Genomic DNA, 24,039 nt, shown 5'->3' on the forward strand with positions numbered 1-24,039 from the left:
CATTATGGGACCAGACAGCACTTCTGGGTGTGCCCAGTACTACCTACAGACGGGCTTCTCTGCTGAATGCTGGCCTTACCTCTAGATTTGGACTCCATTTGAATTTTCACCAATATTCGTTAAGTTACAGTCTCCCTTCCATAGAGTGATTTTCATCTCTCTGATCCTTGCATCCTTCTCCATAGAATGGCAATCAGTACCGGAAACCTGGCTATATTCTCTCTTTTCCTTCAGGTCTAAATAAACTGCTCACTGTTCATCTTTGATTTGGAGAGCCCCACTGCTCACCAAGCACAATTATGACATTGTAAGTCACTGACTCCTTGGGCCTATGAAGAACAAGTTAAAAGACATAGATTGACTCTCGGTGAACCTATATTCACCATTAGAAAAATAATATAAAAAGAAATGCCTTGAGATAAAGATAACTTTTAAAATAATAATTAAGAGTTTTTATCTTAGACCTAAGTTTGATCACTACACTAAAATAGTTCATAACAAAGGCATGTTAAAAACAAAACCTTTACGTGGCTATAATATCCAGGAAACCGCAAAGCACTTGGTTTAAAATGTGCCATTCCCAAAGACCCATATGCAATAGATGGTATTTGCACATCAACTGGCATCTTGGGTAGGAAATGCTTTCTTAGAAAGCTTGGCTCTGCTGTATACAAAGAAGAAGCTACCATTTCTCTGTTAAGTAATGGGCTATGACCATGCTAAAAGTATGCCTTCAATTGAAAGTCTCCAAAATGAAGGTGAGAAAACTGATTAGAAATGGTTTGGGAGCCTAATTCTGTTAGTGGAAATGAAAATTGATAAACAACATCGGGTGATCTGCTGGAACAAATAGATTCTTGATTCAGCAGGAATCCAGCTGCTATTATGTTCCAGGTGAAGAAGCATCATTTAAACAAATAAATCCCTTCTTTTTTCTGTACATGCTTTCCAGGTTCGCCACATTTATTAAGTTAGAAGCAAACGCAGGTTGCAGAGGCACAGAATGCTTCTCTGCGAGACACCACGGAATTAGTAAGATAGCCAGAAAGGTCACTGAGTTCCAGAGAGGGGAAAGGTCATGTTTAGCAGCTTTCTCATAACCGAGCCTGCTATTAACATAGTGGTATTTTGAATTTATAAAGCGTCTTGCTGCTCTGAGCTTCCATGTGTACTGCAAACATTAATTAATCCTCACAACGTCCCCTAGAATGTGAGGAGGTCCAGTCTGCATCTCACCAAGGATGCAACCCAAAAGCAGAGAAGTTAAGCCAGTGGCCAAAGGACACTCAGGTCACCCAGGAGACTGACTGCAGGGATTGCAAATTCCCAGCCCCTGGGAAGAAAGTGCAATCATGTGGACTTTAGCAGGTTAAGCAAAAGGAAAATAAAAGCGTTTCCCAAGGCTTACGGAAAGGTAGGGAAGGAATCAAATACAGAGGAGTTTGTAAACACGCGCTTGCATTGGGAAGGCAACTTTTGCTCCATGAGGTATTTTTTCAAAGAAAAAAGAAATACAATCAATTTTCTGATTGCAATAAAATGGTATCCTATCTCAAGGTAAAAACATAAAAGAACTCCAATGCTGTCTAATTCTGTTGCACTGAAATAACTGCTATGTAGTAGCTCTAATATATAGAAAGTAATTTCCCAATCCTGTTGTAAAAATAAGAATCCAAGTATCTCTTTTCTTTAAATTTAGATTTCTTTCTCTGAGGGAAAAAAAGAGTGAAAAGTTTCACCCAAAAGAAGTGGGAGATGTCACTTATTGAAAAGGCAGATTTCAGGCAGATTTGACAAATGAGAGCAGTGACATTTTCAGAATCACAAAAGCCGGAGCAGTGTGCTCACTCGCCTTCTGAGGTAACATCTCTCCAAGTTGCAAATAGGATTATAAATAAAGTGCTGTTCAAAGACCAATCGCAAAACCATTTTCCATGAGAAACTTAAAATAGAACAAAAATATACCATTTACGTTGGCATGATACATTTTACTACCTGCCACTTTAATCTCCAGAAGAGTCAAGCTTAACAATAACATCAAAGACAGGTTTATTATCAAGGTCCACAAGTCCTATTTTCCTTACCAACAACCTAACACAAATGCCAGACACAGGAGTTATTTCTGGTGCAACAAATCATTTAATTCCCTTTGACAGGTTTACTCTTCTTGGAAACTGTAAATTCATTCATTAGATGGAACAGACTTGTTAAGCTCTGATATTTTTTTGTTTGTTTCAAGGATAGGCATTATCTCTTTGATGTATTGCTGAAAAGTAGTATTAATGGGGGGAAATATTGATGACAGTCAAAAAATTAAGTGCTTGGTCTCATGTTTCTGATTGAAACCACTAAAATCAGTAGTGCAAATAAGCAGCAGGACAGATTAGAAGTTCTGGTGTAGAATAAAGGATTAAAGGTTTAGAGATGCATACTTTACCATAACATATATATGGGATTTTGAAGCTCACTCCTAGTTTTCTTAGAGAATATACCTCTTACCTGGATCTCCAGATCTCTTCTCTTGTTGGTATTCATTTCTAGGTGAAAATTATCTAAAACTCCCTTACCTCATTTGCCAGCATAAAGAGAACCACGTTGGAAAGCATCACGTGGGTAGAAAAGCTAAAGGGAAGATGGCATTAGGGAGAAAGAGAAGGGGATTCATCGGCTGTTTTGACACCTCCAGAATGTGTCATATCAACTGAAGAAACTTGCTGAAGTTTACAGAACTCATAAGAAACAGATCTAAGAGCTGCTTCAAATCTGTGTCATTCCAAAGCCCACACTCTTTCCACAACAACATAAAGCCTCCCTAAAGCACTGTTGGTTACAACTTCTTTATTATTTACAACCAGCCTTGCTCCAAAAAGAACATCAGGCTAACTTACAAATATGCAAACATCAGAAGAGGATTCAAGTTGATATAAGGAAGCACAATGACACAGGAAACTGAGGACAGAGAAATAAGACAATCTGAAGTCAGTTTAGGGCACAGCATGATGCCAGGAAGTCCCTTTGGAGATGAGCCTCAAACGTGGCCTGGAGTTTTCCAGCAATAAACAAGAAGACATATATAGACCTCCACATTCTATGTATAGAAACCAACCAGTTATTCAGAAAACTTAGACTGATTTTCCCCGGCTCCAAGTTCTTATACAGGTATGAACAACATGCTCAATGACACATTTTCAGAAAACGTGGTGTCAAGTTTAATTAGGCTCCTAAAGTTAGATTAATGGTGCCACATCAAAACACAACTCAGTAAAAGCAACCCTGAACACAGGATTCTGGAGTTTGGGAAGGGCAGGGGCAGAAACAATATTTAATCCAAGTTCATGGCTTCTTAATTATCTGGTATAATTCAGGGCTAGATGTTGAAATATTGGGAAGACTAGATGGGCTATCCTCCTCTTCCCTCACCCCCCACCCAAATCCTAAATAAATATTGCTTCTCTTAGTCGAGTTTTTAAATGTATTCAGCAGGGTAAATTTAAGATGATAATCCCTGATCAGCAGATGCAGCTCAGCAATGCTCTGCGGCCAGTTAAGTGTGAATCTACACGTTTCAACAAGCAGAGTCAGAGTTACAACCTAGTGTTAGGCATTAAAAAAAAGATCTTGTTAAATCAAAGTGCATTATCTGGAATTAAGATATTATCAGGATTAACAACTTAGCCTGAGTTAGTTCTGCCAATTAGTTATCAGACATCAGGGACCTGAAAGAATAGGATGAAGGAGACATACACCCTTTTGAAGTGCCAGAAGCGTTTTTCATCTCTACACCCAATGCCACAACAGTGGCAGAAAATGAGTTTGAATGCTGATTGGCAATCTGCTCCTGCGTGATTCTGGCGGGAGTTGGAGGTCTAGGGTCAGCACGGGGGCATTGCCTGTCTCTTGAACTGGGGACAAGCAGTGCCGCTCATAGAGCCAACAAGCAGAAGTCTCTGCCCGAGGTGCCCACCTCTGACAGCCCCGCATTTTGGAGGGTCTTTGTGGACATCATCTACCTCCGTCTTTCCAGTGGCTTGGAACGAGCTCAGTGCCAGACTCCCCGGCCCCTGCTTTTCTCATTCAGAAGTGTCTCTGGTCCTCCACCAGGAACTCTGCTGTGCATGGGGTCATCTACATGCCCCAGGACTGACTTGCGCTCATGTGGTCATCCCAGGGCCCTGTGGGTGAGCCCTGGTCTAGGACGGTGAGCCGATCACTCTCGCTGGCTGATAAGAGATTTCTTTGGGGGATTATGTGAGACTGAGCTGCCAGAATGGCACTGACACACTAACTGGGAGTGACTCTCACTCAGGACCCTGGACAAGTTCAGGACTCCAGGCTGCTGACCATCTCCCACAGGTCCTCGGGCCTGCTCTCCATCCTCTATCTTCCAACCACAGGGCTGTCTCTGACCTTAGCACCTGCGGGCTGTGAGGGGAGCAGCACACGGGAATGGCGGCAGAGGCTCCTTCTGGCGGCAATGCTTCCCACGCTGTGATGTTTTTGAATCATCCAGGGAAGTCTTGACACTCCCTCCACAGACTCTGCGCCATGACTGAGGAAGACTCCTTGGAAATGGTCACGCATTTCCTCTGAGGGATCCTGAAACTATGGCTTCCTGATGTCAACTGGCCCATTTAATCTGTGTCCTCTTTTGCCTTTGACCAATATGGTGACATTGTGCTTTCCTAAACTGGTCTTAAACCATGCTGGATGAAGAAAGGACACTCCTTGTGCAAATGGGAATGCCTTTCCCGCTCTGTCCAAAGGGCCACTGCCTCTCCCCCAGCTGGTGGCCACGCATGGGAAGCAGGTGTGCAGCCAACACTGAAAGAGCTCATACTCTAGGGATGTAGCAAGGACAGCCTCAAGAGTCCAAGACAACACATGATTGTGAGGTGTGCTATCCAAACTTTATACTATAAAACTCAACAGTCAAACTAGCGTGTCTAGAAAATTAATTGTTCATCACTTTTCCTGCATACTCTAAGACTTCTATTTGAGGTTGTCATCAATAAGCTTTAAGACAGTCATTAGAAGCCAATATTCGAAGGTGGCTCAATGGATGATGCAGTCCTAAGTAAATGGTACTAGGAATTGGCAAAGGCAAAGAGATCTATATGTTTCAATAAAACAGGTTGTAAGAAGCCATGACATTGTGGGTAAAAACATCATACTAACTTTGTTTCATGGGGAAAGATGAAATTGGCCGAGAATGGTGTATTTGATAACCATAAAAGAGAAGGAATGGTTCTTGGACCTGAAGAAGAAATGGTGCCTGGACACTAGGAAAAATCGACATGTGTGCTGATATGTGCTTTCTAACTTGCTGGCATGGCAAGATGCTAAAAGCTCATCTTGAATATACACTACATTTTAAAATCAAATTGTTTATTTAGATAAGGATCTTCAAAAAATATTTGCATGGGTCTCTACACACTCGAGGCCAAGTTGTGCTCCAGGGTCTGCAGCTCTAAGGAGAGCAATGGGGAAAATAGTAGCAAGCAGAAATTTGAAGGGAGGAGCCAGATATAATTTTCTTTTTCACAATTTTACTGCAAACCAGTCCTGCTCCAGAAACCTATTCAGCCGTATTAGAAATCCTTTAAACCTTTGGGCTTGCTGATAACATGCAGGCTGATATAAACATTACATGACCCCATAACCCAATATTATTCATCCAATTATGTGAGAGAGCTCACTGAAAGGTGGTTTTAGAATTTTAAATAAGGCAATTTTTACAAAGAATAATTTGGAAAAATCTAGGAAATAATACCATCATGCATTGCAACAAGTAGTGGTGTTTGATAACATTGCCATATGGATATTTTACTTACCAGTCAAAGTGTAGCCTGGCATTTATTTTTACAAATTCCAAGCCTTTTATAAAAAAAAAAAATGTGTCTACACTACGCCCACAATTCGTCATCCTCTTGCTTTCTGGAATTAAAACTTATACTTTGGATAAAAATTAAGAAGCAGAACTAAAAATAAGAAACCAGGTTTACTGAATAGGACTGTGGTTCAACATGGTAAGACTTTCCAACATGATATGAAGAAGCTTGGTTAAGTGGCTCTCAGTGTGATTCTGTTATATTAAAAACTCACATTATTAAGGGGATTGTTTTCTGGGATGGCATAAGCATGATTTCTAATGAGAATTTCTACACCTAAACATCCTAAATCAAGACTTTGGATGGCTTTTGGTCATGTCTAAAACAAGTAACTCTAAGTTAAAACAATGAAAATTTCCCAATGATGAAGAGGAAATCTTTAATTTTAATAGGAAATCTTTAATAGGAAATTTCAAAAAAAAAAGTCTGAAAATATTTGAAACAACAGTGAATCACTGGAATAATTATATTACTTTTTGTATTAATTACAGATGCATGAACTTTTGTAACAAAATCTCAGTGGCTCAACACAACAGAAATTTATCCATGGCTATACAACCCACCAGTGCAGGCATTCCTAATCACAGGATAGCCTTCCACGCAGTGATACAGGGACACAGCCTCCTTTATCTTGCCACACTGGCACCCTTTCAGCCCAATTCTTCTGCATCCAGTTGGCAGGGAAAAGAAGGGAGAAAACTTAACACTTGCTTCTTCTCAGCTCATCCTAGAATTTACACACATTCCTTGCACTCACACTCCATTTGTACAAACTTATTACTTTGGTTAGAATGGAAGGAGTCTGGGAAATTTCCAGAGAAAGAGCTCTGCAAGATGGAGGGAGGGAGCATGGCTTATTGGTGGCAATTCCAACCTAACAGCTTCGGGGAAGATAACCAGCACTTTCATGTCCAAGTTCAGCTCCAGTCATATTAATTTTTTAACACCTTATTGGAGTATAATTGCTTTACAATGGTGTGTTAGTTTCTGCTTTGTAACAAAGTGAATCAGCTATATGTATACATATATCCCCATATCTCCTCCCTCTTGCATCTCCCCCCACCCTCCCTATCCTACCCCTCTAGCTGCTCACAAAGCACTGAGCTGATCTCCCTGTGCTATGCGGCTGCTTCCCACTAGCTATCTATTTTACATTTGTTAGTATATATAAGGCCATGCCACTCTCTCACTTCATCCCAGCTAGTCCTTCCCCCTCCCCATGTCCTCAAGTCCATTCTCTACGTCTGTGTCTTTATTCCAGTCCTGCCCCTAGGTTCTTCAGAACAATTTTTTTCTTTTTAGATTCCATATATATGTGTTATCATACGGTATTTGTTTTACTCTTTCTGACTTACTTCACTCTGTATGACAGACTCTAGGTCCAACCACCTCACTACAAATAACTCAATTTCGTTCCCTTTTATGGCTGAGTAATATTCCATTGTATATATGTGCCACATGGTCTTTATCCATTAATCTGTCGATGGACACTTAGGTTGCTTCCATGACCTGGCTATTGTAAATAGAGCTGCAGTGAACATTGTGGTACATGACTCTTTTTCAATGATGGTTTTCTCAGGGTATATGTCCAGTAGTGGGATTGCTGGGTCATATGGTAATTCTATTTTTAGTTTTTTAAGGAACCTCCATACTGGTCTCCATAGTGGCTGCATCCATTTGCATTCCCACCAACAGTGCAAGAAGGTTCCCTTTTCTCCACACCCTCTCCAGCACGTATTCTTTGTAGACTTTTTGATGATGGCCATTCTGACCAGTATGAGGTGATACCTCATTGCAGTATTTTTTTTTAACATCTTTATTGGAACATAATTGTTTTACAATGGTGTGTTAGTTTCAGCTTTATAACAAAGTGAATCAGCTATACATATACATATATCCCCATATCTCCTTCCTCTTGCGTCTCCCTCCCACCCTCCCTATCCCACCCTTCTAGGTGGTCACAAAGCACCAAGCTAATCTCCCTGTGCTATGTGGCTGCTTCCCGCTATCTATCGATGTTACATTTGGTGGTGTATATATGTCCATGTCACTCTCTCACTTCATCCCAGCTTACCCTCCCCAACCCAGTGTCCTCAAGTCCACTCTCTATTGTCTGTGTCTTTATTCCTGACCTGCCCCTAGGTTCTTAAGAACTTTTTTTTTTTTTTAGATTCCATATATATGTGTTAGCATACAGTATTCATTTTTCTCTTTCTGACTTACTTCACTCTGTATGACAGACTCTAGATCCATCCACCTCACTATAAATAACTCAATTTCATTTCTTTTTATGGCTGAGTAATATTCCATTGTATATATGTGCCCCATCTTCTTTATCCATTCATCTGTCAATGGACACTTAGGTTGTTTCCATGTCCTGGCTATTGTAAATAGAACTGCAATGAACATTGTGGTACATGACTCTTTTTGAATTACGGTTTTCTCAGGGTATATGCCCAGTAGTGGGATTGCTGGGTCATATGGTAATTCTACTTTTAGTTTTTTAAGGACCCTCCATACTGCTCTCCATAGTGGCTGTATCCCTCACTGAAGTTTTGATTTGCATGTCTCTAATGATTAGTGATGTTGAGCATCCATTCATATGTTTGTTGGCAATCGGTGTATCTTCTTTGGAGAAATGTCTATTTAGGTCTTCTGCCCATTTGTGGATAGGGTCAGTTGTTTTTTTTGCTATTGAGCTGCTTGTAAATTTTGGAGATTAATCCTTTGTCAGTTGCTTCATTTGCAAATATTTTCTCCCATTCCGACGGTTGTCTTTTCATTTTGTTTATGGTTTCCTTTGCTGTTCAAAAGCTTTTAAGTTTCATTAACTCACATTTGTTTATTTTTGCTTTTATTTCCATCTCTTTGGGAGGTTGGTCGAAAAGGATCTTGCTGTGATTTATCTCATAGAGTCTTCTGCCTATGTTTTCCTCTAAGAGTTTTATAGTGTCTAGCCTTACATTTAGGTCTTTAATCCATTTTGAGTTTATTTTTGTGTATGGTGTTAGGGAGTGTTCTAGTTTCATTCTTTTACATGTAGAGGTCCACTTTTCCCAGCACCACTTATTGAAGAGGCTCTTTTCTCCACCGTATATTCTTGCCTCCTTTATCAAAAATAAGGTGACCATAAGTGTGTGGCATCTCTGGGTTTTCTATCCTGTTCCACTGTTCTATATTTCTGTTTTTGTGCCAGTACCATACTGTCTTGATTACTGTAGCTTTATAGTAGAGTCTGAAGTCAGGGAGTCTGATTCCTCCAGCTCCATTTTTTTCCCTCAAGACTGCTTTGGCTCTTCGGGGGTCTTTTGTGTTTCCATACAAATTGTGAAATTTTTTGTTCTAGTTCTGTGAAAAATGCCATTGGTAGTTTGATAGAGATTGCATTGAATCTGTAGATTGCTTTGGGTAGTACAGTCATTTTCACAATGTTGATTTTTCCAATTCAAGAACATGGTATATCTCTCTATCTATTTGTATCATCTTTAATTTCATTCATCAGTGTCCTATAATTTTCTGCATACAGGTCTTTTGTCTCCTTAGGTAGATTTATTCCTAGGTATTTTATTCTTTTTGTTGCAATGGTAAATGGGAGTGTGTCCTTAATTTCTCTTTCAGATTTTTCATCATTAGTGTATAGGAATGCAAGAGATTTCTGTGCATTAATTTTGTATCCTGATATTTTACCAAACTCATTGATTAGCTCTAGTAGTTTTCTGGTAGCATCTTTAGGATTTCCTATGTATAGTATCATGTCATGTGCAAACAGTGACAGCTTTACTTCTTCTTTTCTGATTTGGATTTCTTTGATTTCTTTTTCTTCTCTCATTGCTGTGGCTAAAACTTCCAAAACTTTGTTTAATAATAGTAGTGAGAGTGGACAACCTTGTCTTGCTCCTGATCTTAGAGGAAATGCTTTCAGTTTTTCACCATTGAGAATGATGTTTGCTGTGGGTTTGTCGTATATGGCCTTTATTATGTGGAGGTAAGTTCCCTCTCTGCCTACTTTCTGGAGGGTTTTTATCATAAATGAGTGTTGAATTTTGTCACAAGCTTTTTCTGCATCTATTGAGATGATCATATGGTTTTTCTCCTTCAATTTGTTAATACGGTTTATCACATTGATTGATTTGCATATATTGAAGAATCCTTGCATTCTTAGGATAAATCCCACTTGATCATGGTGTATGATCCTTTTAATGTGCTGTTGGATTCTGTTTGCTAGCATTTTGTTGAGGATTTCTGCATCTACGTTCATCAGTGATATTGGCCTGTAGTTTTCTTTGTGACATCTTTGTGTGGTTTTGGAATCAGGGTGATGGTGGCCTCATAGAATGAGTTTGGGAGTGTTCCTCCCTCTGCTATATTTTGGAAGAATTTGAGAAGTATAGCTGTTAGCTCTTCTCTAAATGTTTGATAGAATTCGCCTGTGAAGCCATCTGGTCCTGGGCTTTTGTTTGTTGGAAGATTTTTAATCACACTCTCAATTTCAGTGCTTGTGACTGGTCTGTTTATGTTTGCTATTTCTTCCTGGTTCAGTCTTGGGAGGTTGTGCTTTACTAAGAATCTGTCCATTTCTTCCAGGTTGTCCATTTTACTGGCATATAGTTGCTTGTAGTAATCTCTCAGGATCCTTTGTTTTTCCACCCTGTCAGTTGTTACCTCTCCTTTTTCATTTCTATTGATTTGAGTCTGCTCCCTTTTTTTCTTGATGAGGCTGGCTAATGGTTTATCAATTTTATCTTCTCAAAGAATGAGCTTTTAGTTCTATTGATCTTTGCTATTGTTTCCTTCATTTCTTTTTCATTTATTTCTGATGTGGTCTTTATGATATCATTCGTTCTGCTAATTTTCAGGGTTTTTTTGTTCTTTCTCTAATTGCTTTAGGTGTAAGGTGAAGTTATTTGAGATGTTTCTCGTTTCTTGATGTAGGATTGTATTACTATAAACTTCCCTCTTAGAACTGCCTTTGCTGCATCCCATAGGTTTTGGGTCTTCGTATTTTCATTGTCATTTGTTTCTAGGTAGTTTTTGATTTCCTCTTTGATTTCTTCAGTGATCTCTTGGTTATTTAGTAGCATATTGTTTAACCTCCATGTGCTTTTATTTCTTACAGAAATTTTCCTGTAATTGATATTTAGTCTCACAGCATTGTGGTCTGAAAAGATACTAGATACAATCTCAATTTTCTTAAATTTACCAAGGCTTGATTTGTGACCCAAGATATGATTGGTCCTGGAGAATGTTCCATGAGCACTTGAGAAGAAAGTGTATTCTGTTGTTTTTGGATGGAGTGTCCTATAAATATCAATTAAGTCCATCTTGTTTAATTATCATTTAAAGCTTGTGTTTCCTTATTTTCATTTTGGATGATCTGCTGATTGGTAAAAGTGGGGTGTTAAAGTCCCCTACCATGACTGGATTACTGTCGATTTCCCTTTTTATGGCTGTTAGCATTTGCCTTATGTATTGAGGTACTCCTAGGTTGGGTGCATAAATGTTTGCAATTGTTATATCTTCTTCTTGGATTGATCCCTTGAGCATTATGTTGTGTCCTTCTTTGTCTCTTGTAATAGTCTTTATTTTAAAGTCTATTTTGTCTGATATGTGAATTGCTACTCCAGCTTTCTTTTGATTTCCATTTGCATGGAATATCTTTTTCCATCCCCTCACTTTCAATCTGTATGTGTGCCTAGGTCTGAAGTGGGTCTCTTGTAGACAGCATATATACATGTCTTGTTTTCATAACCATTCAGGCAGTCTATGTCTTTTGGTTGGAGCATTTAATCCATTTACATTTAAGGTAATTATCAATATGTATGTTCCTATTACCGTTTTCTTAATTGTTTTGGGTTTATTATTGTAGGTCTTTTCCTTCTCTTGTGTTTCCTGCCTAGAGAAGTTCCTTTAGCATTTATTGTAAAGCTGGTTTGGTGGTGCTGAATTCTCTTAGCTGTTGCTTGTCTGTAAAGGTTTTAATTTCTCCATGAAATCTGAATGAAATCCTTGCTGGGTAGAGTAATCTTGGTTGTAGATTTTTCCCTTTCATCACTTTAAATATGTCCTGCCACTCCCTTCTGGCTTGCAGAGTTTGTGCTGAAAGATCAGCTGTTAACCTTATAGGGATTCCCTTGTATGTTATTTGGTGCTTTTCCCTGGCTGCTTTTAATATTTTTTCTTTGTATTTAATTTTTGATAGTTTGATTAATATGTCTTGGTGTGTTTCTCCTCGGATTTATCCTGTATGGGACTCTCTGTGCTTCCTGGACTTGACTATTTCCTTTGCCATATTAGGGAAGTTTTTGACTATAATCTCTTCAAATATTTTCTCAGTCCCTTTCTTTTTCTCTTCTTCTTCTGGGACCCGTATGATTCGAATCTTGGTGTGTTTAATGTTGTTCCAGAAGTCTCTGAGACAGTCCTCAAGTCTTTTCATTCTTTTTGCTTCATTCTGCTCTGAGGTAGTTATTTCCACTATTTTATCTTCCAGGTCACTCATCCATTCTTCTGCCTCAGTTATTCTGCTATTGATTTCTTCTAGAGAATTTATAATTTCATGTATTGTGTTATCATTGTTTGTTTACTCTTTAGTTCTTCTAGGTCCTTGTTAAATGTTTCTTGTATTTTCTCCATTCTATTTCCAAGATTTTGGATCATCTTTATTATCATTACTCTGAATTCTTTTTCAGGTAGACTGCCTACTTCCTATTCACTTTTTTGGTCTGGTGGGTTTTTGCCTTGCTCCTTCATCCGCTGTGTGTTTCTCTGTCTTGTCATTTTGCTTAATTTACTGTGTTTGGGGTCTCCTTTTTGCAGGCTGCAGGTTCATAGTTCTCGTTGTTTTTGGTGTCTGCCCCCAACGGGTAAGGTTGGTTCAGTGGGTTGTGTAGGCTTCCTGGTGGAGTGGACTGGTGCCTGTGTTCTGGCAGAGGAGGCTGGATCTTGTCTTTTTGGTGGGCAGGACAGCATCCAGTTGTGTGTTTTGGGGTGTCTGTGACCTTATTATGATTTTAGGCAGCCTTTCTGCTAATGGATGCGGTTGTGTTCCTGTCTTGCTAGTTGTTTGGCATAGGATGTCCAGCACTGGAGCTTGCTGGCCATTGAGTGGAGCTGGGTCTTAGCGTTGAGATGGAGATCTCTGGGAGAGCTTTCACCATTTGATATTATGTGGGGCTGGGAAGTCTCTGGTGGACCAATGTCCTGAACTCGGCTCTCCCACCTCAGGGGCACAGGCCTGACACCCGGCCAGAGCACCAAGACCCTGTCAGCCACACAGCTTTTGGTTTCGACCAATGAGAAGCAGCATAAAAGGAGATTAGCTGCTAGTATTGGAGGGTCTCCTGCAGAGATGGGGCATGGCTGTTGCTCGCTGTGGGGACAAGGACACTGGCAGCAGCATTTCTGGGAAGTACTCCTTCACATGAGCCCTTTCAGAGTCCACCATTAGCCCCACCAAAGAGCTGGGCAGGCTTCAGTGCTGGATCGCCTCAGGCCAAACATCCAACCCATATTAATTTCTAGTCATACTATGTCAGGCATGTGGCTGTCTCAAGCTTTCAGTTTAAATCACAAGTCAAAATGTTATGTAATGAGTAATTTAACACAGGAGCTATTCCTAAATTATAAATACAGATATTGTAGTTACAGAATGTTCTGGGAAGAAGTGGGAAATCTTCAAGAATCCCTTAATTAGTGAACTAAGCATCACATGTTTTCAGGCATGTCAATACTGTCTTTAAACAAAACCTGCTGTGTTTTAGTTTCTCTTACACATAATGATTGGAATGCCAATCTTAGCACATCTTGAAGTGGACAAGAGTGGATACAGAGAACTATCAGGGACTGGACAGCAAAGATGTCTATGTAACCTTCATAAGAACTTTTCTGAGTACTCAACATCTACCAGGAAAAACACTTAACACTTTACGTGCATCATCTTCTTCAATGTGTGCTCCAGTTCTGAGAGTTACTAATACTATCCTTATTTTACAAAGGAGAAAACTGAAGCTTAGAGAGGTAAACTCCTACACCAGGGCATGGCAGGGCCAAACTGTAGACCCAGGCGGGGGTGGGGGGGGGGACTCTGAAGCTTATCTTAGAATATAAAAAGCAGAGCCGTTGATACTGCCAAGAGAGTCAACGTATACAATGTGAATTTAGCATTCCCTCCTCTGCAAGCCTCTAGCTTTTATTAAACAGAACAACACAGACCAAAAACACCTCCATGTGACTAAATAATTTGAGATTTTTCTCTATAAACATTCTAGCACTGCAGGGAATCCAGGTGTCTTTTAAATAAAAGAAACAAACCATTAGAGATCAAAGTCTCCAGTACCGGTGATTGGGAGAGCTCTATGTGCTGAGATCCTGAAGTCAGGTGATGACAGTATCAATCAGTCTTATTTTTCCATTCACTGGAATGGCCCTAGGGTGTACTCAGCCACACAGAGAGTGATGGAAAATATACCTGCGTCCCAATTTCAGTCAGCTCCCAAGGAGCAACACACTCGTGCAAGAGAAGGAGTGATTTCAGACCCATTTCTCCCCCATCCTGCCTGTTCAATGTCGTGAATATTCTCTTTTCTGATCTTTGTATCATGTCTCTATATCATGAGAGCATCTATATGTTTGGAGGGGTTGGAAGCAGTGATTTTCCGCTTTGTCCCTACATGGAAATCGGAAAGTGTTTGGTTGACTTTTGGATGGCCCAAGGAGTCGGGAAAAGGAGACAAAGAGGGGCCTAAGAGGAATGAAATTTCTGTTATACAAACCATTTCATTCGGGCGAGAAACAATTATTTTATTTGAATAATATGGGAGTCTTTAAACCTTAAAGAAGTTTTTAAATTATGTTTGAAACAACACTAATTCAAGGACACTTCTACATAAGGAAAAAGTAAAATATAATTACTTTGTTTTACCTTAATGCTGATTAAAATTATATATATATGTATATATATATATATATATATATATACATATATATATAGAGACACACACACAGTTGTATATACAACTTGTCTGTGGACATGTTTTATTTATAGAAAATGTGTGATATTTTGAACCAAGACTGCTATTGCTAGTGATTCACTGCAATGTTTTCAGGCTTTTTCGTTTTCTGACGCAAAACAATTGCCCTGAAAGGTTGACAATCATTTAAATGAACCTATAAAATAGGTGGTAGAATGGTTTTTAGCTCAGCTGAGGAGGTGCTGCGCTGGTCTTAATGAGGCACCCATTTACGAAAGAGTGTTATCAGGCTTACACAAGTCATTTGTTTCAGTGACATTTGAAACAGCTATTAATGCAAAAACTTTACATCTAAAAGCCCCACTTTGCCAGTTTTCCCACATTTCCAAGAGTTTTGACATGCTTGACTACCCATTATAAACTTTCCCCTTCCTAATATAAAGCATTCATTTAATTTGAACACAAGAATTACTGAGACAAGCTTTTAAGCAACAGCACTGTGACTCTTCATTTTACCTTATTCCTTAAGACAAATTATCTGAGTTTGGACACATTTAAAAATTCTTCTTTTCTATGATTTTTTTTCTAATTGTTCGCATGGTTAGGACATAAAGTTCCTCAAATTAACAAGCAAAAATGATCAGGGCTTACTGTGCAGAAACAGATTCAGTTACGTGATATATACAAAAGAAGATGGGATTTCTGTTTTTGAGGAGATTACACAAAACCTAAATGCAGGGATGGGAAGGAAGCTGGTCTGTTACACAGAAAGCAGCAAATATCCCTTTGGATATACTTCATTGGTCAGGGTAGTGGGCACCCCAGAAGGAGAAGTATCACCTGAAGCTGGAGACCTCAAACAGGAACTCCAGGCGGGCTGAGGTTGTATTCCAAGCTAGGAGCATGGCACCTGGCTACCTTAAGCTCTCTAAGTGTGTTGTTACAGAGACTCTGGTCTTCCATGTAGTTACCTATCATCCCCTGTTTACAAAGAGAATCTTATTTTCCTTCCGGGTTTCTGTTATGGGATAGACACTTCCATTTGATTTGTAAAGAGATAAGGGCTCCCTTTGTGAGGAATATGAGACCAACTGACAACTGGTCATGGAATGTTGAACTTTCAACTCTGAATCTCTTCTAGTCTGTAAGAAATGAATCAAATCATTGCAAACTTCAGCACTTTAACTACTACTAGAAAGAAGTGACATGCCATTGACCTCAGCTTTTCTCTGCACATGTGTGTACGTCTTCCTCAACCACCCATATAGTTGAGATTCAAAGTACAAGATGACCTTCAAGGTCTGTTCAAATGTTAATGTCCTATGACATTATGATTCTCAATATTTAAAATCTGGTATGACACAAAATACGGTCCTACTCATCTTGTGGTAGTGATGACATCTAAAATATACAACTCCCTTGGGCTTAAACAGACACACCATAAAGGTATATTCAAAATCACAGCAATTTCACAATTGCAGGAGGTCTGAACTACTTTTCTTTCATTTAGACAGTTAACAACCAAAAAGAAAACAACAGCAATTCTTCACTGGCAATTCTTATGACTGAAATTCAGATATACTAGCTATATACATGGAATCTGCAAAGTTGCAGTGAAGCAGTTTTCCTTCATTGGATCACATTCTTTGGGGCAGCTTGTCATCTGCCATGTGTCTAAAAAGATGCCGTTACTAACTCTCGCATCCCATATCTACTGGCCTCATTTTCTCTAATGCACATAGGCATTCTCCATGTACCAGCAAGGATGGTTGCTGATATCATCAGGTTTATATATATTTTGGCTCAAGTTCCAAGAGGAATTGAGAGTTATCTTTCATCCTCCAATGCAGAAAATTCCAAAGGAGAATTCTAACTGGCTCAACCTGTATCTCATATCTCTTTGTGGGTGATCCCATATTGGTTTATTTTTAGCCTAGCTTTCTTTCCACACACCCATGCCGTGCCTGAAGGTGAGGACAGAACACTGAGTTTGATAATCTACAGCAACTTGGGAATACAGTGTATGTTCCAAAGGAAAGCACATACCATTTCCAGGAAGAAGAAGGAAAAGTATGCTAGGTAGACAAAATTCCTAAGACACATCCTATACTGATTAGGTGACCCATATATCAAAATGGTGTTTAATGAGTTGATAAAGAGATACACTGGCCTTGTTTAGTCTTCTTTTCCAAATTCTAATCTTCTTAAGAGCACTTCATAGTGAAAAATATCATCTCTAGCTTTATGTACAAATTTGCTGATCATTGATGGCTATGATCTATGCAACACTTGACAGGCTCACACAGAGACACAACAAATACACCAGTGTAAACTGGCTTTGTTGAATTTTCCTTTATTTAAGCTATGAATCTCGCTTCTATTTAAAGCAATAATTGAGTTAAAATTTTATAAGTGTTTAGTTTTGTCTTAAACATGTTCTTTATTCTTGTCAAGTAAGAATAAAATGACCTAGAAGAGCACATTACCTATTTTAATAAAACCTGAGCCAATCATATTCCAGATGACGTTTGCTAGTTACCAGAAAAAAAAGAAAAACAAATACACACCTCAAGGTTGAGCCCTAAATGGCATTATACTTCCCTTTATGAAAGCACCACGGAAGGACCAGCCAGATCTGTCTGGCTTTCTGAACAGTCTACTACCTTAATGATGAGATGTGAATAATATCAGTACAGCTCTCCACCCTTGGTCATACACTCAAGCAGGACATTCAACCTTCTCTGCACTTTAGAATCACCCCAGGAGTTAAAAAATGCTTTGGGCCCAATTCCAGACTCAATTCCTGGAGAAGAGCTTGGACCTTAATAATTTTAATAAATCTGTGGTTCCAATGTGCACAAATGAGAACCACTAGCCTAGTGTTAAGGACTTGAAATCAAATCACCAGCTCAAATGCAGATGTGTCACCTGAGATGGTTAGTACAAAAAGCTAATGTGTGCTAAGATCACTTGTCATTTTCAACTGGGGGCAATTTCCCTCCCCTAGGCGACATCTGGCAACGCCTGGAGACATTTTTGATTGTCACAACTTGGGGATGCAATTGGCATCTAGTGAACGGAAGCCGGTAATACTGCTCAACTCCTAAACTGCACCGGATAACCCGGCACGCACAGGAAAGAATTATCCACCCAAAATGTCAATAGTGCTGAGGTTGAGAAACAACGCCTAAGCCAGAAATAAAAGATTTGGGACAGAAGACAGAAATTGAGGAGTATGAACTGCTTTCCTGGAAGAGAGGAAACCAATACAGTGTTGAGTGTCTTTGTGAGCTAACAGGCAGTATGAAGTGCTGCAGATTTCTTAAGACAGATTGGAGGGGGACTGAAAGGGGCAAAAGAGCTGAAAACTTTGCCCGTGAACATTGGGGTTAATAGAAGGCACCCAGACTTATGTAATGGTTGTCCTGGCTCTCAACCAAACTATCAACGTTACAGATGCAAAAAATCAATCAATACATTTATAAATTTGCATTACAAATTTCAATTTCCAAATAAATCCAGAACTTCTAAGTTGTTATGCAGAAGAAATTATGTCAAACTAATGATAATTGCTTTGTAAATTTAGATTACTGAAATGGTAGACTTTATTAGCTCTTTCCTTTGGAAAGAGGAGAGCCTTCTTTCCACACACACACACACACACACACACACACACAAAACGCTGACTGCTCTAGAGATTCAAATCATGCTTGGTACAATGGATCTAGCATCTTTCCTTTTATCTAATTTAAAAGTTCCTTGCTATTTCTTCAACTTGAGCAAAATTGAGCAACTCTTTTCTTTTTGCTCTTTGATCTAGGAAAGTAAGAAAAGACTCATGGACCAAACTACTAATGAAGACATACAAAACCTAGACCACAGAAGTCGAAAGCTAAATGGAGATGAAAGTCACCAGATGGGTATCAATGGTCTGACAAAACTGAGGTCAATATCCCTGCATTTACTCAATTCATAAACAGAAAGCATCAGGCGTGTTCCTCACTGTGTGCTACCATCAGGAGGGTGGTACATAAAAAAGGAAATCTAAGTTTTGCCTTTCCAAAATGGCCCAAAAGTACACCAAATATTAATGATGATTGTTTCCAGGTGATAGAATTGGGGATGACTCAATTCCTTCTTTACACTTTTCTATGCTCTCCTTATTACAAGGAACACAAATTAGCTTTTTAATAATTTCATAAAGGGAAATACTAAGAATCTCATAATTCTTTCATGAAATAAGTTTTTGTGGGAATATAATTTAATAGAGCCTAGATTTAAACAAATCATATACACATCATGTAAAGTAGAATCACAGGAGCATCCCAAAAGATGGACAATTGGACTACTGTTTTAAAAGAGGACCTAAAACCCATTCCAAACATTAAGAGACCATTAGGTCTCAGGTACATCCTGCCATAGGGCAGAGGCCCCTCCACAGGACTGGGAGGTATGTTTATCAAGTCCTTCTTCCCCAACCTCTCCTCTCTTGCTTCATCCATTTCCAATATTCCACTGACGTGTAATTCTCCCAACCTGCCAATTCCATCCATGTCTCTCACTTCTTTAAAAACTCAGCTTGATACCTCCTTCAGGGGAAACCTTCTGAAATATTTTGACATATGGGGGAGTCAAACTCAGAGAAATTTCAAGACAAGGATCCATGCTTTTAAATAATCTAGATCTTGCTTCCAAGAATGACCCTAATTGAGAATAACAAAAACAACAACAACAATAAAAAACAACAAGGAACTCACAATTCAGCAAAGATTTATCCGAGCTTCAATTTTGGGAAGACTGAATGAAAAGCTCCACCTACTTCTACCCACAGACTCTTATTTTGGCCTGCTCACTACATATATATGTGTTAAGTTTGTGCAGGTTCCATTCTTATTTAGCGTAGCACTTTTAAAAATACACACACTCATACTCATGATTATACCTGATTGTTCCAACTACCAGCCATCCCTAATCCTGGTTCCACACCAGAATAATCCAGAGAAAAAAATGAAATTACCAACGCCTCAACTCCACTGTAGATCATTTAATCAGGCTTGTTGGGAGAGGGACCTGGACGTGGGTTTGAAAAGTTCCCCAGGTGATGATGATGTGTAGTCAGTGCCCAGAACCACTGCGCTAGGGCATAAAATATTAGGGTCTAGAAGCTACCCTCTGTTTCTATCTTCTCCACTACTACTTTTAATCCCATGTCTCACTACACAGCACACGCATCAAGACAAGCATGTGACATGCTTTAAACACAGACTTGTTGACTTGGTTTGGCTATAATGGTACAGGTCATAAGTTATTTTTCAATGCCCCACACCTAAGAAATAGGGAAAATAATGGCCAAGAAGAATGCTCACCAGAAATGGGGGCGAGGGGTACTGTCCAAAATTATGATGGAGGTACTGAAAAGAAAACAATGGATGAATGCTTGAGTTGCAAAGGAAACCCTCCTTTGCAAAAAAAAAAAAACACATTTTTTTTTAGTGTTTCTTATTATTTTATATTGAGTTGAATATTTGACTCTTAACACTTTTCTACGTACAAAACACAAGTCTCTTGAAGGGTTCTTCATAAGTGCATTATAGAAGAATTTAGTATGTCATAAGCACTTAAAGATTTGACATTCAACTGACATTCAACTCATTTATTTCAGATCTCCAGAAGGATCAAGCACCCAAACCATTCTGGAGGGGCTCCCCAGGCTTCTTCAGCTCTATGATATATGAAACTCCAATTATTCTTGACTCTAGGTCCCTGTCATAGATGCAAAGAGCCTTTGAATTCTGAAAGCCCTTTCTTTTGCTATAAGCAAAAGAAAAATCATGCTATGAGCCCAGCAGACCACAAGGGAGTGGGCCAATGCATCCCAAACCATGTTCTTTTTTATCTTCCACTAAGCCCTTGAGAAGGAGGGCACCTCACAAGACTGTGGACTAAGCCTTTCTTATGTTAGGGTAAGTCTGTGAGCATAGCTTTTCTGGGCCAAGCTGAGAGCCAGGAAGTCAATGCCTTTGGTGATTTAATCATCCTAGCTTTGGAGTTGCACATAAGGTCATGTCAGTAGGTGACAGCAGGAGGCAAGACAAAAATTTGGTTGTTCTCCAGTCTGAATAATGGGCTGCAATGGAACCTCATCTCTAGCGAACCCAGTATGATAAAAACAAGTGCTGCTGCCACTATGGGATGATTCAATTCAGCAAGAGTTGAGCTCTTAAACTCTAGTAATCTCTCAAGGAGTCCTGGTCCTTGAAAGTTTACCTACCCAAATATTCTACATGGTGGGCTAGTAATCCAAAGACCCCATGAGTCCATTCAGCACACACTGTTTTTTCTTTAGGATGAAAAAAAAAGCCCCATAGAGCCTTTCTTAGAGATTTTGTGACCCCAGAAATTTAAATTTTTTTACGTTGACTGGCAAACCCCTCACAAGCATTTCCAAATGAGAAAATGTTTTTACTTTATAGAGATTTAATTCTAACAAAGAAAATAATAAATTGAAGACTGTATCCTACCCTAATCAAAATAAGCATTTGGAGAAAATGATCCTTTGCTAGTACGTGGGAAATAGTTACATCACAGTTGAATTTTTCTTTACAGACTTTACTCATGAGCATTAAGACCATCCAAGCATCTTCTAAGTTAGGTGCTGGAAAAGGAGACTAGGGAGACAAACGGAGGATAAAAGGCAGGACAGAGTACCACTTTTAGCTTGTGGCATGGCCATGTGAATGCTACTCCAACTTCCTGTGCTTCAGTTGTACCAATATTATGTGGAATTAATTTTTGCTGGAAATAAACAATCGCTATTGAACTCTCAGCTTTCAGGCTTTCCCCTGGAAAGGTTTCCCCATTCCTATGTCACCATGTAGTTTGGAGATGGCTGTCTTTTCCCTGTGTCATCACACAGCCCTGCCTCTGTGTCTGTGTCTTAATCTCCTCCTCCTATAAGGACACCAGTCTTATTGGATTAGAACTCCTCCTAACAACCTCATTTTAATTTAATTACTGCTTTAGAGACCCTTTCTCCAAATACAGTCACAGTTCGTGGTACTAGGAGTCAGGACTTCAACATATGACTTTGGTGGGGACACAATTCAGTCCACAATGATACTTAGTGCGATTAGCTCCACTCTACTATTCTTCAGAGTAAGATCTAAATAAATATAAAAATCTTGGTAGAATGAGGTACATTTTCTACCTTGGATTTGTTCTCCTCTTCCCTTTCTTTTCTTCATACTCAGCCCCCCAAACCGCAGTTTATCAGAACATTCTAAGTCACCTTGGACAGTTTTAGTTTGGGTTAAAATTTGTTTTTAAAGATTAATCCTTCTCTCATGGCTTCAGGGTTCTGGATTTCAGCCTCTGGACAGCTTGTTATTAAGGATTTTATTTGGCTTTTGACATTTATCTAGCATGATACACCTTTAACTGTCAGCTTACTGTGCATCAAACCAAAGGTTAGATTTGCCCTTATAAATTCCCCGCTCAAGCCTTTGCTTCCTTTCTCCTGCAGCAAAGCAGGGAGGAAAAAGAGAAAAAGATCATGTCCATGTCTGAGCATGAGCAACGTGGATTTCAAGAGTAGTTTTCCCTCAGCAAAGAGATTTTAAAGTTCTAAGTGGCTTTTTCTCTTTGAGAAGGTGCTCCGTCTACCACCCTTCATGCTGGTCCACTGCTACATGCCTGTGGAACGTGTTACACTGAACTTTAAGCTGCGTCTCATTTAATAACTTGACATCTGATTTGAACTGGAATTCTTTTTTTTTTTTTTTTTCTTTCGCTTTACGCGGCCCGCTCACTGTTGTGGCCTCTCCCGTTGCGGAGCACAGGCTCCGGACGCACAGGCTCAGCGGCCATGGCTCACGGGCCCAGCCGCTCCGCGGCATGTGGGACCTTCCCGGACCGGGGCACGAACCCGTGTCCCCTGCATCGGCAGGCGGACTCTCAACCACTGCGCCACCAGGGAAGCCCCTGAACTGGAATTCTTTAAAATAGTTTGATGTTGCTAAATTTTCAGCCCATAACTGAATATAACTAAAAAGAAGTGTTATAGATTATGGGGTTGGGTTGTCTGGGAACGTTCTCTGAGATGGGCATACAAAAGATTTCCTGGGATGGAAAAAGGACTAGAAGAAGGAAATCTGGCAGATCATGATGCCCACCTGACAAAGTCAGACCAGTGGGGAACTCTGGGGTAAAGATCTATCAGAGGAGTCCTGTGCTAGGTGGAAGTGGCTTTGTATCACCATCTTGCTGAGTTACTGATGGGGACCAGCCTGAGAAGGGGTGACTTCAGCTACAACCGCCTTGCTCAGTCATTGGCTGAAGGCTTCTCAAAACATGATACATGGGCTTCCCTGGTGGCGCAGCGGTTGAGAGTCCGCCTGCCGATGCAGGGGACGCGGGTTCGTGCCCCGGTCCGGGAAGATCCCACATGCCGTGGAGCGGCTGGGCCCGTGAGCCATGGCTGCTGAGCCTGTGCGTCTGGAGCCTGTGCTCCGCAACGGGAGAGGCCACAACAGTGAGAGGCCCGTGGACCGCAAAACAACAACAACAACAACAAAAAAAAAAAAAAACCACATGATACAAACTCTGGTGGATTCTGGCAACTAGAGCTGGTCAGCTAAGGACATTCCACACAGATGGACAGCATGTCCTTTCTCAAAGGGGAACCTGGGCTGTGTAACTCTGTGTCTGCCACACATGCCTTTGAAAAAAAGATCCAAAATGATGTCTTATTTTTGTGTGTATGTTTACAAATGGTGATCACATTACTTATTGTCCAAAGTATGACCTTCTGAGAGTAAAAGGAGTGGATATTAATAATTACACCAGGACTACAGGCACATATAATCACTCTAATTATATACCTGTCTACCTTTATGACTCACAAACATCTATCTTCACTCCTAGGAGACTCACTCACGCATCCATCACAATTAACTTCCTCCATATTTACTTAACACTTACTATTTATGAAAAAATCAAACGTGGACAGGCTCTGGAGACCGTGTTAAAGGAGCACGTATGAAAAAGCAGATGTGTCAGCGTGCCCCTCTCCTCCCTTTTCCTACTTTAATGATGCTGTCAGAACTCACTTAAGCATCCCAGCTCACTGATTCTCAGCCTGGAATCTGTATGGGCCCTTAGAGGTCCTGTAAAGCAGATCACTA

This window comes from Monodon monoceros, unplaced genomic scaffold (assembly GCF_005190385.1).
Source record: "Monodon monoceros isolate NGI ecotype Baffin Bay Population unplaced genomic scaffold, NGI_Narwhal_1 Super_Scaffold_1, whole genome shotgun sequence".
NCBI classification, from domain to species: domain Eukaryota; kingdom Metazoa; phylum Chordata; class Mammalia; order Artiodactyla; family Monodontidae; genus Monodon; species Monodon monoceros.